The sequence below is a fragment of the Micromys minutus genome (genome assembly GCF_963924665.1).
Source record: "Micromys minutus genome assembly, chromosome: 4".
Lineage (NCBI taxonomy): Eukaryota > Metazoa > Chordata > Mammalia > Rodentia > Muridae > Micromys > Micromys minutus.
In genome coordinates, this window is record NC_137973.1 from 69,743,435 (window position 1) to 69,754,772 (window position 11,338).

At 44.2% G+C, this 11,338-nt stretch overlaps 1 pseudogene across 1 annotated transcript; it reads left to right on the forward strand.

Annotated features, from left to right (window-relative positions):
* The first annotated feature begins 511 nt into the window (after positions 1–511).
* Positions 512–1,062, forward strand: LOC308419535 (serine/arginine-rich splicing factor 3-like; annotated as a pseudogene). The gene has a single exon. The product of its transcript is annotated as a serine/arginine-rich splicing factor 3-like (transcript).
* The last annotated feature ends 10,276 nt before the right edge of the window (positions 1,063–11,338 follow it).

Consider the following 11,338-nt stretch of genomic DNA (forward strand, 5'->3'; position numbering starts at 1 on the left):
TTTTTTTCCCTTTCGAGACGGAGTTTCTCTCTGCAGCCCTTGCTATCCTGGAACTCACTTTGTGGACCACCCTAGTTTCAAACTCAGATATCCACCTGTCTGCCTCCCAAGTGCTGGGATTAAAGGTGTGTGCCAAATAAAGAAAAGTTCTTAACCTCTGTACTTCCATTGCTCAGTTATAAAATGGGCTTATAAAAAGAACATGCAATTGTAGAAAGTGTGTGTAAGGAAGTTAGCATTCTAAAGGAAGATCACCAGCTGGATGGTGTAGCTGGGGAAGAAGATCAGACAGATGCCTGGAACATCTTAGTGTACCAGGGTCTGCTACCAAGCCAAGATAACACATCTACTTGCTAAGTTAAAAAAAAAATCAGAAATAAAAGTGTTCAGAGGGGCCATTTTGTGGACGCTGCGGGACCGAGAGCATCTGGGAGCAGAGCCAGAGGGAAGCGGGTGTGCCTGTCGGAGCGTTAGGATTTGAGCTTGGGATTTTTGGATACAGGATCTCCAAATGCAGCATGATTCCTGTCCCTTGGACTCTAACGTCTATGTAGGTAATCTTGGGAACAACTGGAACAAGAATGAATTAGAACGGACTTTTGGCTATGGACCACTCTGAAGTGTGTGGGCTGCTCGGAACCCTCTTGGCTTTGCTTTCGTCGAATTTGAGGATCCTGAGATGCTGCTGATGCTGTCCGAGAGCTCGATGGAAGAACATTATGTGGCTGCCCTGTAAGAGTGGAACTGTCGAGTGGTGAAAAGAGAAGTCAGAATCGTGGCCTGCCTTCCCCTCGGGGTTGTCGTCCTCAAGATGATTACCGCAGGAGGACTCCTTCACCTTGGCGCAGATCCCCAAGAACTGCTTTGCCTGAAGCTGGAGCAGGTCACTTTCTAGGGACAGGAGAAGAGAAAGGTCTCTGTCTTGTGAGAGAAATCACAAGATCCTTCTCTAGGTCTCGTAGCCAATCTAGGTCAGAAGAGAAAGGTCTCTGTCTCGTGAGAGAAATCACAAGATCCTTCTCTAGGTCTCGTAGCCAATCTAGGTCAAATGAAAGGAAATAGAAGACCAGTTTGCAAAAGTGTACAGGAAATAACTTCATTTGACAGGAGTATGTACAGGAAAGTAAATTTTTGTTTGAGACTTCATAAAGCTTTGTGCATTTTAAAAATGTTTTAGTTCTTCAAGTTTGTTTTGTCTCTTGGAGCAGTGACATACAATGATGTAATTCTGTGTGGTTTCAAATGGATCACATAAGGCATGTGATGTTAAGAATTGTTACTTTCCAATATTCCCTTAAGTGAGATTGAATTTTCTTTGAATTTTAGTTTTTCATAGACTGCACCCCCCCCCCCCCGCAAAAAAAAAAAAAAAAAAAAAAAGGTGTTCCGAGGCTATGGCAGCCACTGACAGTGCTTGAGGGAGGATTTAAACTTGGATAAACAGACTTTTCTTCTTTCTTTCTTTCTTTTTTTGGTTGTTTTTCTTTTTGTTTTTTGTTTTTGTTTTTTGTTTCATCAAACACCTTCCTTTTTGCTGGTGTGTAGTAATACTCTCTTTCTCCTTCTGTCTTTTAGTCTTAAAAAAAAAGATTTATTTATTTTGGCCTCAGGAGAGCATCTCAGCATTGGCAGCAGCTCCTCTCTCTCTCTCTCTCTCTCTCTCTCCTTCCCTGAGGCCTGCTGCACCATGGCCTTGGCGTTGGTGGCGCTGGCGTCCACGGAGCTGGACTCCAGCACTGGGTACCAACAGCCTATCACCCACAGAGGTTGTGGAAAAGAAAAGGATACAAGGGGAGTGGACCTGTTTAGAAGGCAGTTTTAGAGTTCTTTGGAGCAACTCCAGCCTGTGATGTCTGGAAGTCAGCAGTTCGGTTCACAGGTCAGCAGCAGCAGCTCGATCCACTTGCAAACACTTCATGGATACACCAGCAGTCCAGTTTAGTAGAGTTAGGTTAGCAACAGCGGTGGCATGACCTAGCATAGACAGCCAGGCCTCAGCCTCTGCACGAGTCAGCAGGGGGACCAGGAGGAATACCAGGAAAAGTTCTCAGCTGTGGCTCTCTTAGAGAAGTGAAGGTCAGTGGAGATTCAAGACCAATTGGTCTTGCCTCAGTTCGTGCATCTGTTTTAGCTGACATCACTCCACCATTCAGCCCAAGTCAGCAGCAAGAAACCGCAGCACACCACCAGAAGTGTTTTAGTGCATTTCTCTCTATGGCGTCCTAACAAATGGAGCTCAAATATGCAATGTAAGATGAACCGACACATGCATGCATGTCATTGTGAAGAATCCTTCATCATCTGTCCTTTCATGTGCTTGCTTTGGCAGAACATCTTTTCAAAACCTGTATCTGCTTCAGGAAAACACTCCTTCACCTGTTTGCCTCAGCAAAACACCATCCAACACAACTGACTTCCCAAAGAACCCATAAGTTTCCACCTCACTTTACCGTCGTTGTTTGGGATTAAAAATGTTAACTAAGGGAATGGGAGTATTCCAGCCAGAGCAGGTAAAGGTGTGTGCTAAGGGTTGAGCCACACCACAACTTTAGAAACAGGTTTTTTTTCCAGTAAATATATCTTGGGGACTGCAGTGTGATCAAAAACCTGCAACAGCTTTTCTCCCAGGGAACCCTGGATATTAAATAAACAATTTTTAAAATAAAAAAAAAAAAAAAGACTTACCTATTTTATGTGAGTACACTGTAGCTGTCTTCAGACATACCAGAAGAGGGCACCAGAACCCATTACAGGTGGTTGTGAGTCACCATGTGGTTGCTGGGAATTGAACTCAGGACCTCTGGACGAGCAGTCAGAGCTCATAACCACTGAGCCATCTCTCTAGCCCCCCCCCCCCCCCGTCTTATTTCTGCTCACTTCCTGCTTTTTTCCAGTAGGAGTTTGCTTTTTTTTTGTTTGTTTGTTTGTTTGTTTTTGTTTTGATACAGGTCTCAGTAATTAGTTCTGGCTGGCCTGGAAGGCATAGAGATCTTCCTGCCTCTGTTTCTCTAGTGCTGAGAGTAGAGATGTGTGCCATCTCAAGTGGCTCAACTTGTGTGATTTAATCTTTGGACTACATACAGTTGTGTGAAGCTCTGGATGTGTATTTTCTCTAGCAGTCCTGAGACTCAGTTTTCAGGCACAGGTCTTTTTGCCCGATTTAGCCACTGACATTCTTTTACCTACACTTCTTGAACTTCTGGAGGGTTTTTATGTTTTTATTTAAACTTCCCTTAGGTTTTTTTCTCATCGTTCTAGATTGGCTTTGGAGTGTGTGTGTGTGTGTGTGTGTGTGTGTGTGTGTGTGTGTAACTGGAACTTAAATGCTGACCATCTCTGCATCCCCCACCCCCTTTTGAGGTTTAATCCTTGCTTTGTGGTTTATAGTCATTTCTTTAGTATGTCCTGCTGTTAGTTCAATGTAACGTCTACTCCCACATGTGTCAGTCGCTGGAGGTACTATACAAATTTGTAGGTGTTCTAGTGACTACTTATTCTGCCAGTGTGTGTGTGTGTGTGTGTGTTTGCAGAGGTGTCATTGATCTTGATCTTGCTGGCCTTGCACCTCTGGTGTGACTCTGAGAGGCTCTGCTGTTTCTGTCAGGAAGTCCACTGTTATCCAAGCCAGAAGACAGTTTATTCATTATTAAGATACCCAAATGTGGGGCAGGAAGTATACAGCAATCTGTCAGTTCCTTGTGGCCAGAGATGCCAAAAGGGAAGCTGATGATACCCAGGTGGCCATGTATTACTGTTTCTCCTAGAAAACAATAATCACTGGGGAGGAAAATTGGCTCCATGGTTAAGAGAACTGCTTGTTCTGCCGGAGGATCCAGATTTGGATCTTTGCACTTACAACTGCCTGTAACCCCAGTTCCAGGACATACAACCCCCTATTTTGGCCTCTACAGGCACTACAAATATGCAGTGCACACACATACACTTAGGCCAAAGTCATATGCATTAAGTTAATTAAATGTAATCATTGTAAAACAAGAAAACCAACTGAGGTGGCACGTGCTGCAGCAGTTGGGAGGCAGGTGGATTTCTTGAGTTTGTGGTCGTCCTGGTCTAAAAAACAAGTTCAGGACAGCCAAGAATAGTTTCAGGGAGTTAGAGTCCATGACCATCATGGCAGGCAGGCAGGCAGGGCAGGCAGGCAGGGCAGGCAGGCAGGCAGGCAGGCAGGCAGGGCAGGCAGGGCAGGCAGGCAGGCAGGGCAGGCAGGCAGGCAGGGCAGGCAGGGCAGGCAGGGCAGGCAGGCAGGCAGGGCAGGCAGGCAGGCAGGCAGGCAGGGCAGGCAGGCAGGCAGGCAGGCAGGGCAGGCAGGGCAGGCAGGGCAGGCAGGGCAGGGCAGGCAGGCAGGCATGATTTCGAAGCATTAGTTGAGAGCTTATATCATTGTCTGTAAGCAGGAGGAAGAGAGGAAAGGTGTAGTCTGCAGCATATAATTTTAAAAACACGCTTGCTCTTTCTTGGGAGCTCACCCCAGCTCCGGCTATGCCCCAGAACATCCTCTAACCTGCTGCGCTGTCTCACTTAGTCTCACTTAGTCTCCACCATTAGCTTCACCAATCTGCTTGGTCTCACTCAGCTCTGCCAACAAGCTGCCAACAACCACCCAACCCCGAAATGCTGGGAGCCACTGTTCCTGCGCGACTGAATAACAGCCCCAGGCTCTCTTCTCCTGCCCCCCTTCAGCCCTGAGGAAGGAGAACTAGAGTTTTATTATTTTAAAACTGACCAGATAACTCAATGGCTGGGTGAAGAATTTCCTATCCTAATATTAACAGTAGCCTTTTCCATCCTCCTTGGCCTCTGCCGTTGGAGGAGGCTACACACTGTAGATTCCTCCAACAGACCTACATGTCTGCTGCTTCCTGTCTGCTCCGAAGCCCAGTCCGAATCCTCCCTGTGTCCCCTTCTCTTTCTCTTGAGACCTGGAAATCTCACTTTTTTCCCCCTTTGCCCAGTGATTAGCTTCTTTATTGACATAACCAAGAAACAATTAGGGAACTAGATTTTAGAATCAGCTACAATAGTCTTCTGAAGTTTCAAAGCCAGCCCCTAGTGACACACCTTTCCCAACAAGGCCACACCTCCTAGTCCTTCCCAAGAAGTCCCACCAACTGGAAACCAAGCACTGAAGTATTTGAACATATGGATGCTGTTCTATTCAAACCACCACACAGTTGCAAACCCCCTTCCCCCCCATTTTCAATTATCTGGAAGAGTTTGGAAGGTTAGGATTATTTCTGCCTGAATGTTTGAAACAACTCATTTTGCTACCTCTGGTTTGGATGTCTTTTCTAGATGTGGTAGATTCATATTGATGGATCCTTACTCCTCTGGAACTGGACGTTTGCTTTAACACAGTCATTAAATTGTATTGTTTTCTGTTGAAGTTTGTTCACTGGAACTAGAGTTTCCAACATATTTGCATAATCTGTAAGCACATCTGCTCATCTCTTGTAACGTTTTAGACTACGATGTGAGATCACCCGAAAATTCTTGATCTTACCATGCTTTCATCTTGATTTGATCCAACAGATTTGTCAATTTTATTAATCTTTACAAAGAACCAACATGTGCTTCATCAACACTTTTGCATATTTGTTTCAGTCCATTTATTCTTTTATCTTTACCATTTCCTTCCTTTTGGTTCATAACATTTGAAGATTCACGCTGAGCTGTTTCATCCTTAATACTTTTTCCAATATAAAATTCTCCCTTTTTATCCCCTGGGGACATTCAAGGCCATGGGACTGAAGTACCATCTACTGCACTTAAAAGGCACTGGCCGAATTCTCTTATTTTAAAATATAAAACTCAATGAAATATTAATCAAAATGGAACTTGTACAAAGTAACAGTGATTTAATTATGTATGGAAATAAAAATTTAAGGCTAGGCAAGATACATATGAAAAGGAACTTCTTAAGCAAACTTGTTCAGCCAAGCATTGAGATTTATTTTTTACATGCTGGGAATTTTAAAATGGTGAGTTTGGGGTACAAAAACCAGAAAACAAACCAACAGAATAGAATGCAAAGCCCAGAAGTAGACCGATGTGTTCATGAACACTTGGTTTTTGACAAAAAAAAAAAAAAATAAATAACATTGTATGAATGGGGGAAAGATGGCTTTCTCAGCAAATAGTTTGGGCAAAATGTGATACTGTGTGCAAAAAGTTGAGCCTAAACTCATAATGTTCACCAACAAAAGGCAACTCCAGTGGGAAAAGGAAGAAAAAGGAAGGGCAAGCACGAGGCTTTGAGAAGATGCAGCTCCATGTCTGCTGGCAGTGCGGAAGTTTTAAAAGAAAACCACTGATATTAAAAAGTAATAATTTGAAAACATTAAAATTAAGTGTTCATTTTATAAAAGGCCACAAAGATAAGAAAAAAGGTAAGCAAAAGAAAACCATTGATATATATATACAACACCCCACCCAATCGAGGGCATATAACCAGACCCAAAGAAGAATTCTTTTAGACTGGGAGATGGTGGCTCACTCCTTTAATCCTAGCACTCAGAAGACAGAGGCAGGTAGATCTCTGTGAGTTCAGTGCAGCCTGGTCTACAGAGTGAGTTCCAGGACAGCTATAGCTAAACAGAAACCCTGTGTCTTCTTTAGGGTTTTACTGCTGTGAACAGACACCATGACCAAGGCAATTCTTATAAGGACAACATTTAATTGGGGCTGGCTTACAGATTTAGAGATTCAGTCCATTATCATCAAGGCAGGAGCATGGCAGCATCCAGGCAGGCATGGTGTAGGAGCTGAGAGTTCTATCTGAAGGCAGCTAGGAGGAGACTGGTTTCCAAGCAGCTAGAATAAGGGTATTAAAGCCCATGTCCACAGTGACACACCTACTCCAACAAGGCCACACCTACTCCCAAGAATGTCGATCCCCCTAATAGTGTCACTTCCTTGGCCAAGAATATGCAAACCACCACATTCCACTCCCTGGACCCAGTAGGCTTGTGCAAAGCGTAATAAAAAAAGTACATTTAGTCAAACTTTCAAAGTCCCCATAGTCTATAGCAGTTTCAACAAGTCCAAAGTTCAAAGTCTCTTCTGAGATTCATCAAATCATTTAACTGTAACCCCCAAAGCAAGACAGGAAACCAGTGGGGCAACATCCAAACTCTGTATCTCCATGTCTAATGCCAAAGAGGTCCTCAGATCTACACTCCTTTTTCATCTTTGTTGACTACAACCAACTTATTTCTCCTTGGCTGGTCCCACTCCCTGTTAGCAGCTTTCCTTGGCAGATAGCCCATGGGGTTTCCAAGGCAACTTCAATGTTACAGCTTCTTGTTCCAATGTCTGGGATCCACACATGATCTTCTGGGCTCCTCCAAAGGCCTGGTGTCACTTCTCCAGCTCTGCCCTCTGTAGTACTCTAGGCTCTGGGTGATTTTACTCCACAGCTGCTGCTATTCTTGGTGATCATCCCATGCTACTGGCATCTTCAGTAAGCTGGAGTATTCACTTACAACTAGGCTTCCCCAATAGCTTCTCACAAACTTTCCTCATGATGCCAAGCCTCAACTTCTTCGCATGACCCCTTCAGTCCTGGGCCATCAACTGCACCTGAAGCTACAACTTCACCAATGGCCTTCCCTGGCCTCTCACAGTACAAAGCCTCAGCTGCTCTCCATGACCCCTTCATGCCTTCAAAATCAGTACCACCTGGGTGATTCTTACACATTACCAAGTACAGCTGCTGCACAAGGCACAACCTTGGCTATCTCTGGAACATAGAGCTTCTTTGTGCTCTCATAAGCATTTCCCAGAAGATTTCACCTCAGTGTGATAGATGCTGGTTTCTTTCTTTCTTTCTTTCTTTTTTTTTCTTTCTTTCTTTCTTTCTTTCTTTCTTTCTTTCTTTCTTTCTTTCTTTTTCTTTCTTTCTTTCTTTCTTTCTTTCTTCCTTCCCTCCTCCTCCTCCTCCTCCTCCTCCTCCTTCTTCTTCTTCCTCTTCTTCTTCTTCCTCTTCTTTATCTTCTGTTTTTGTATTTTTTAAAAGTTTTATTTATATGAGTACACTGTAGCTGTTTTCAGACACACATCAGAAAAGTGCATCAGATCCCATTACAGATGGTTGTGAGCCAACCTGTGGTTGCTGAGAATTGAACTCAGGACTTCTGGAAGAGAAGTCAGTGCTCTCTTTTTTTTTTTTTTTTTTTTTAAATAAAGATTTATTTATTTATTATATGTAAGTACACTGTAGCTGTCTTCAAACCCACCAAAAGAGAGCATCAGATCTTATTACAGATGGTTGTGAGCTATCATGTGGTTGCTGGGATTTGAACTCAAGGCCTCTAGGAAAAGCAGTCAGTGCTCTTAACCACTGAGCCATCTCTCCAGTCCACTGGTTTCTTCTTAATCACCACTAATTTCTTAGCTTCAGCTAACCAGCATAGGCTATCCCTAGGGTCCCTTCTATTCTTAACTCTAAAGCCAGAATCACATGACCGAAGCTGCAGAGTTCTGGTGCATGCTGGGGCTGGAACATGTCCCTATCCCCTTACTCTATTACCAGCTTTCTGTTTTCTGACTTGCTCTCTGTCTAAGCTTGCCTGTCCTGGAACTTGCCCTGCAGATTGACCTCTAGTGCAGGATTTGCATGGCTCTGTCTTCTGAATGCTGGGATTAAAGGGCTGTACACTCCCACCTGGGTTTAAACTTTTCTTCACCCAGAACTTTCTCTGTCCCAGGCTGGCCTTGAACTTAGAGAGCTGCTTGGTTTTGTCTCCTGGAGTGTGTACCACCATGCCTGGACCTAAGCTTTTCATGGCTACTGTTTCTCAAGGTCCAGATCAAAAGTCTGTGCATCCTTGTCTTCTGAGTTAACCTGTGTGAAGGCAACAGTGGTGCATGTCCCTTGATGATGAAGTAGGGGACCCCTAGCTTTTGACACAGGGCAGGCAGGAAAGCCACCGGCTCAGTGGAGTCTACATCATGGGCAATCACCACCAGCTGAGCCTTCTTGTTCTTCACCAATGACTGTATTGACTCCTGCTCGGAGGACAGGCAGTGCCTTAGTTGGAGTGACTCTTTTGCCAGCACTTTCTTCTTAGCATGGGACAGTAACCTTTGCTGCTTCTGCTTTGTCTCTGGCCTGTACTTGTGGACAAGCTTAAGCAACTGGGTAGCTGCCTGTTCAGGGCCTGAGTGAACTGATTAATGGCAGGAGGTACTTTGAGCTGCTTATAGAGGATAGCCCTTTGCCGCTGCAGCCTGATGTAGCAGGGCCATTTGACAAAGCCTGTGAGATCTCTTTTGGGCTGAATGTCCTGTGCAATGATGAAGTTCTTTTCTCAAACGAAGGATTAGTCACCCTTTAGGCCTTCTGTTTCTTCACAATGGCAGGACCCAGGGCCATCTTCTTCCCCCTTGGCATTCTTTCCTTAGGGGAATCTAGCTTGGCTGGAGGAGAGAAAAAGAAAAGGGAATTGTGGGTCAATTAATGGTGTTCAGAGATTAAAAACAAATACAAAAATTAGATGATTGAGAAAGACATCCAATGTTAACTTGGTCTCTAAACGGGCACATACAACACACATACACAATGCTAACAAACTAACAAACAAAGGGCCATTGCTACGTCTACTGCTATTCGTTTAAAGCACACTGAACCACAATGGCATCTTCTGAATGTATTTTACTATGTCAGGCACCTCTTTAAACAGGTGTTTCAGCCCAGCATTGCCCGAGTTATTGTATTCCCTGGATCAATAAGACACGTGTGTAGAATTGGACATGGAGGCAGGGTTTCTAGCCAGTTGGCTTTGTTCACTAGAACATATTTGAAAGCAACTACCATTTATCATGATCATAAGATAAAATCTTAAGGGTTTAGCACCACACATTTAGAAAGGATCTGAGGAAAAGAGTTGGTTGAATTCCAGTTTCATAAAGCAACCTGCACTGCTTCCCCCCCACCCCCATCAATTCATGTGGTTCAAATCAAGTATCATAAAATTCCTTTGACCCAGAAGCCAGTTTCTGTTTCAAGGTAGGAGATGGGTGAAGAGCCACCCTGCCCGGACAGCCAGCCCCCTGGGAGGCACATGGTCAACTGACTCAAGGTAAGGGTTCTTCAGGCTGGTGTTTGTAGACTTTCTTTTAAGTATTGCTATTTGTTTTACATTTTTCATTCTTTTGCCATCTTAATGGTTCTCTTTCCTTTTCCTTTCATTGATACACAATTTATTCCCTTGAATATCATATTGGAATCCAAATCATGTAAAATTCTTTCAAAGAGACAAAGCCAGTGAGGAAGGAGTTGGGTCTCCTGGGAAGGAGTGAGGGGGAAGGGCAGGTGAGGGGCACTTGTTCTAGCTGCCTGTTGGAATCCAGAACATTAAGCTTCTTCCACCGTTGCCTCAGCCCTGGTCATCAAGGCAGCACTTCGAGTCAGTCATCCGTAGAATGTTCCTTCCGTGCCACTGTGACTTGGTGACATTTTCCCTTGGCTGCTTCTCATGACCTATTTATAGGATCTGTTTTAAAAATATACTTGGTTTGACACTTTAGATAAACTGTTAGAAATATGGGAATCTGGGTAGGAAAGATTATGAAAATTGATAGAAAGTAAATAAACAAGACATGGTTTATGATTTCCATACTCATTGCCTAGCCCCTTCCTCTGGCAGTGACCGTGGAACATGAAGCATTTCTGCCTCAGCTCCGTGCTGGCTAGACTCCAAGACTCCTTCCCTACTGTCGCCCCCATTAGCCTTCCTGGCCTGACCTTTATTTCACTGCTAGTTCCCCAGGAACACCACTGCCTTCCACAGGGCCTCTTTCCTTCTACACAGTACATGTAGGGAGGGTCCTCAGATTTCTGGGTCCCCACAGCTCCATGCCTGGGACTTCATGTGTCATGGTGTGTCATACGGTGTATTCTGTCTCACACTTCTGTGCACTGGAGCCCTCTCTGCACACAGCTGTTCCAAAGCATTGGCTCTTCGTCCTTGTGCAAAGTAAGCATCAGTGCTTGAGGCAGGTTCTCATGGCTCAAACTTGGTGCTCATACCCTGTTGAACTTACTGACAGTAGCTCCCTACAGCTGCAGAAATGAGAAGCACATAGTAGGCCACACAGTTTTTCAGTTTAACTGCTGGTTCAGACACAACAATGGTAATGAGTGTAGAGTCTTTTAAAGTGGAGGTCAGTATCAAAGAAACTTCCAAGCACTCACTGCCTTATGTGAATAAATGTAGGAACAAAAATGTTTTTAAAAAATGGAAAAGTAACGTGGACAACCCTCAGAGATGTTTGCTGAGTTAGAGGAACCAGGAACAGAGAAGGTTGTAGATGGGGA